This window comes from Poromitra crassiceps, assembly GCF_964638095.1.
Source record: "Poromitra crassiceps genome assembly, chromosome: 1".
Lineage (NCBI taxonomy): Eukaryota > Metazoa > Chordata > Actinopteri > Beryciformes > Melamphaidae > Poromitra > Poromitra crassiceps.
In genome coordinates this window covers 103,312,829-103,318,864 of record NC_139623.1, presented here as the reverse complement: position 1 = coordinate 103,318,864, position 6,036 = coordinate 103,312,829, and the positions used below count along the sequence as shown (strand labels likewise).

At 41.0% G+C, this 6,036-nt stretch overlaps 1 pseudogene across 1 annotated transcript; it reads right to left on the bottom strand.

Moving 5' to 3' along the window:
• Positions 1 to 4,176: 4,176 nt before the first annotated feature.
• Positions 4,177 to 4,483, bottom strand: LOC310777973 (ribonuclease kappa-B pseudogene; annotated as a pseudogene). The gene has a single exon. The product of its transcript is annotated as a ribonuclease kappa-B pseudogene (transcript).
• Between the last annotated feature and the right edge of the window lie 1,553 nt (positions 4,484 to 6,036).

The following is a 6,036-nucleotide window of genomic DNA, read 5'->3' as shown; positions in this document are numbered from 1 at the left end:
GCATTGTTAAGCCTAACAATGGAGAAGAAAATCCAGTTGGGCTCATCTGAGGAAGAGTTAATCTTGACCATATTGCATGTCTAAGAAAAACCCCAAAGAGAAAATCTCAAAAGAGACAAGAAAATATTTTCAACATGAAATTAATTTGGGGAAAGCTTTACCCATTATTTAACCAGCTTTGGCCATTGAGATCAGCAGTTTTGTTTCCAGGAGTGACATGTCCGAGACAGCAGCAGCACATTTAGTTACAAACAGAACAACACAGAACGCACGCACACGCGCGTGCACACACACTCACACACACACTCACACACACACTCACACACACACACACACACACACACACACACACTCACACTCACACACACACTCACACACACACTCACACTCACACTCACACACAGACACACACACACACACACACTAACTAACACATAATCTAGGAAAAGATATACAGAGAGAAGAATGAGACCGAAACAGAGAGCTGGGGGAAAAATAGCACAAAGAAAAGGTCAATTTAATTAAAGTATCAGAAATCTCAAATAGATTATTTTGACAGTCCTAATAACTGATTTAAAATGACTATGAGCTAACCAATTACTTATCATTTTCAAGTCTTTCTGAGAGGCAGAGGGGGCAGAGATTGTTCAAGATTTGTTACCCATCTCTCTCTCCAAGCTTGGAATACAATGTGCAATGCAATGCTGTCTAGGGGACTAGTAGTTTGTGAAAATATCTCTACACAAAACAATAAATCCAGTACTCTTCTCCAAGATGTAATACTTGCACCTGCACACTGGTCTCATGCTTTATGCAGCTGTCCTTGATTATATTCCCTGATTTTGTATCTAGAGTGAAAACAAGCAGTGCTTTGGGTCCTTAGTAGGGGTGTCACAATATATCGTCCCACGAAATTTCGCGATAGTAAAACGTCACGATATGTATCGTTGAGATGAAATCTCATATCGTGATTTTTTTTTTTTTTTTTTTTTTTTTTTTTTTTTTTTTTTTTTCAAAAGTAGACAAAGAAACGTCTTTGTTTGTTGAAGTTCAATGTGTGGAAAGTAGTTCAGTTGAACAAGTCTCTGAAGAGACACATGAGAAGTTATACAGGAGAGAAACCATTCAATTGAGTTTCTGGCAAAACTGTTTACTTGACAGGAAAAACTGAAGATGCATAAAAAATAGACTAAGAAAAGTCTTGTTGTTTGAGTTTGAAGAAAAACTGAAGATGCATAATGAGAATTTATACTGCTGAGAAACCTTTTAGTTCAAAGTAAATCTAAGTGACGGTGTAACTCATTCTATTTCAAGATAAGCCTTATCTCCAATCTCATGTTTTTTCTAGTTGTTATTGTAATAACAATTTCCCACAACAGCATGTTTTGTATTTGTGCATTTCAAATAAAATACTACTTTTCCAGTCATATATTGTCATTATTCAAGTTTAAAAAAATATTGTTAAAATCGTATCGTATCGTATCGTTATCGTGAACCCAGTATCGTGATACGTATCGTATCGTGAACTGAGTGTATCGTGACACCCCTAGTCCTTAGGATCAGGTTTGAAAAACACAGACATAAAGAGTGGATTGGGGGGGGGGGGAGTTACTGTAAGTTTACTTGGGTTTTTTATCTGGGGACAAGGATGCAGTTTCTGCTTCAGAATTGATTATGAACTAATCTAATCGGGGTGTATGAAAACTAAAAACAAACAACCTGTTGATTCACAAAATAGAATTCCTTGTTTACAGATTAACTACAGACTTTATATCATTATGACAGTTTATGGCTTTGAGTTAAAATACTGATAACATCATCATGTATTATAGTATCTGGAGATTTAGACTGTTCTAGAGAGTGCAGTAGGAGTTACATGAAAATTAATTCTTAAATTGAGTGGTATATCCCCTTCAAGCAAGAACGAGCTATTTTAACATAATATTGTCAGGTGGTCCTCAAGGATAAGACATATCCCAGTACCCAAAATGAAAGAAATCCCATCGGTAAGGCTAATTAAAATTTGGAGGCCAGATGTTTTGCCTTCTCTATCTTTTCCCCAAAGTATTCCATTGGCAGCCTCCAGCCTCTGTTTTTTTTTCTTCAAGATGCTATTTGGATGCACAATAAAGCAACAACATTTTCTTTCATTTTTAGCCAGTGGATATTCTGATATAGATGTCATTTGTTGTTTGTTTGTTTTTTAAGCCAAAATGCCTTATAATACCATGAGGACATACACTGTCATTACCAACACTAGTAGAACACTAGTAGAAAAAAAAAGGGTTTTCACATAAACACTCTCTTATGTTGAATATGTTCCATATTCGCTCCCATTCCAATCCTTATTTTGTGCAGAAAAAACATTGCCTTCTTTAAATGTAACCAATCTTTGCAAAGAAGAAAATAAAACGAGGTGGAGATGCAAAAACTTTAATGCAAATTTTAGCATGTCTTATGGGGATTATTTTCAGCAACGCACTGTTATTGTTACCCATGATGGCACACGACCAACGATTTCATTTTTGAGGTGAAGGATTTTGGGAAGTGTGAACAGGTGGTCTTATTCAACTGTTTGGCAGAGAAGCAGTCTCAAAGATTTGCTTACACCTTGTAATAATCATCCTTAGTAAATTGTGAATTTATCATAATTTACCATTAGTTAATTACATTATTGTCAACTAAAAAATAATATCTCAGAAAAAAGAAAACATTAAGTATTGGTTAGGCATACTAGTTGTGCCTCTCCTCCCTGCGATTGCATTTGCTCAGAAAAAAAGAAAAGAAATCACCAGAAACATTAGGCCTACAATCAAAATGTGTTTTGTTTTATTTAATTTTATTTAATTATTTTATTTACCCAACAATTTGGGAGACAATGACCAAATAACATACCCTCAAAAAGTATTTAGCTGAGAACACAGAGAAATCATTCACTCAAGGGATCAAAACAAGTGACTAGTTTGCATCCCTGAAAATTGACTCAAACACCGATAATTTTCCAGTGTTCCGCTTAATTCTTTTTCCAGAGCTGTATATGATTAAATACGTTTGACTGAAGAAAAAACATGCAGGAGTCTCATTAGAAGCCGCTCAGAGGAAGGATGGCGTTCATACAACAATAACAACAAACAAGACACTTGCTACAGACACTCGAAATAATAATAATTATTATAGCTGCTGCGCAGCAATGGGTCGTGGCCGGGCAAGTCTCAAGGCTTTGAGCTATTATGACATCACAATTGCTCGAGTGACATCAGTGATGGCATCACAATTGCTTGAGTGACGGATGACATCACAAATACAACCTAATTGCCCTAGGTAATTGAGGTAATTAGGCTATACACGGGGGCAGAATTCAACGTTTTGATGCACTGTGGGCTAAATGTTTGACCAATCGAAGATCTGTTTGATACTTTTGTGTAGGACAGTCTAGCGATGCAGATGCTGAAGTTTGGTGTCATTTGAAGAAGAAATGTGGGAGGAGTAGGGTTTAATTCATTTTACAGTTTTTGCAGTTTTGCGGTCTTTAGACTTCATAATTGGCCATAGGTTGCATTGTACAAAAGTTTCTCCTCATTTGGGCGCACATTTCGGTGAAAGTTGCAAAGCCGTAGCACGTATGCCTGATTTTTTATGAATTTTCAAAGTTTGAAACTTTAGACGATCGCTGTAGTGCCACCATTAGGACTATTGGCCCCAAATTCAAAGTCAAAGACGTTTGGCATGGGACTGGACCTTTGTGCAAAGTTTGGTTAGTTTTCATGCATGGGAAGTCCAGAATAAGTCCAGAAGAAGAATAATACAGGCAAATACAATAAGTGGCCCTGCCGCTTCGCTGCCCCGGCCACTAATAATGATAATGATTTATCTTCAGCCCAGACTGGGGCAGCTGCTGACTGAATATCGACCTTGGCTGCTGATTGGTCAGTTATAAAGGAAGTTGTGTGTCATCAGAACAGAATGTCTACTGACAGAAAATTACGTAACGTCTCCTCCAGACTCTGACGTCCAGGTCTTCTGGGACGGGTTAGGGTGCAGGGTGAAGTTAGTTTGGGGGGTCGGGCTGGGGTCCTGGCTTCAGGGGTTATGCTGGGGTCGGGGTGGGGTTCGTGACAAGGGTTAGGTTTGGGTCAGGTTGTTGTCTGGGGTGTGGTTGGGGCGTTCCTCCAGGATCTATGTGACCAGGTACTCCTGGCGCTTGTTGAGGCAGACCTGGCAGAGCGACACAGCGCCCACCGCCACATAAGACTGCTGCCGCGATGAAGCAGTTGATGCCCAACTGGTTATACCAACTGTAGATGTTCCCAGGAGGATTCTTATCATTGCGGATGTCCTCCTCGGTGAACGGGACGTCCTCGATCAGCACAGCCGACTTGGCGCTGAAGAAGATTCCCAGCATGACCAGCATGATGACGCCCCAGATGCTAATCCCTATCCTGCATGCCGCCATCTTCGGCCCACAAAACAGAAGCGATGGCATGTCTGTCTGATCTCTGCCAGATCCTCTGTCAATAATGTTTCCATTTAAATCCACTGATCTGACAAATGCTTCTTCACCCAAGGACAACGCTTGATCACGGATGTTGATTGTGTTCAATTACTGATGACACGACACTGTCTATGACATCAGTGATGATGTCACAATGTCTATGACATCACTGACGATGTCACAGGATTGTGTATGTTGATTGTCTTCGTGTGTGTCGGAATCAGAATCAGAAGCACTTTTATTGCCACAATATGCAAGATTACATACGAGGAATTTGTCTTTGTGTCAGTATGCAGCGTAGCGGGCATGTCAATATTCAGAGATAAAGAAATAGGAAAAATAACTATCCGCCTATATGTAAGATAATAGTGTTTGTGTTGGACCGCACCTCGGAGTCCGCCCTATTTTGCTATAATTGCTGATGATGTCACAATGGCTCTGTGAATGTGAAGGCTTAAAAATATATAATATCACCGTTAGTGCCATCACAATTGCTTGAGTGACATCACTGATGACATCACAGTTGCTCAAGTGACATCACTGATGACATGGACATTGGTTTGGAGGGGAACTTAGAGAAAGGAGGTCCGGGAACACGAAGGTCGAATAGGAGAGCGAGGAGGGGGAGGACCCCGGAGTCTGGAATTTGTGTAATATTCTGTGAGAGGCAGCAATGTGCCGCAAGGCATCGTCTGCCGGAAAGCCATTAGAAGAAGAAGATCACTGATGACATCATCATCGATTGCTGAAGTGCTGATGATGTCACAATGGCACAGCGCCCAGCGCAGCGCAGATTAGTGGGCGTGGACCAGCCCACTCCATATTTTGGTATCGGCGCTACATGCAGCCTTAAGCATTACAACCACGCCTTTTAAGCGTAAAATTATGCACAGTCTGCTCATTGGAGAAGTGCAGTAAAAGAGTCACAAGCTTGCCTTTTAACACCTTAAGTGCCATAGCCGAAATAATTCGTCTTACATAATCCAACGCTTAAGTGCCAGAGCCGAGTTTACTCGTCTTACATAAACATTTTTTTTTTTTTGACGGTGGTACATCAATCAACAACTTTTACATCTTCGAGATCACTATTGGAGCAAGATAATGTGTATAATCTATTTTACCGACCCACTAAGTGTTGACAGTGCTCCCCCAGACGACCGAAATCAAAGAAAAAACTGCCGCGGGACCAAGCCGTTCAAGGAAATGCCGTGGCGATTTTACAGTAATCCGTTCAAGACTTGTCTTGCCTGAGAGCGGCCGCGCACCGGCAGCAGCACACAGAGAGCGGAGAGCGATTTGCAAAATAGATCATAGGTGAAACACACTTTGAAACACCTCAGAAAGGCCAGAATCAACATCTGCCCATCGCCCACGCATTCCCCGGCCCATCTTGACTCGCACAAGGAGCGTCTGCACGCAGGCAAGCAGGCAGGCAGGCACACAGGCAGGCAGCAGCAAAAGCGCTTCTGACACGCCCGCTGTACAGCCAGGAGGAGAAGACACACGGAGGGAGGAGTTTGAATGAGAGGGGTGTTTCCTGTTGT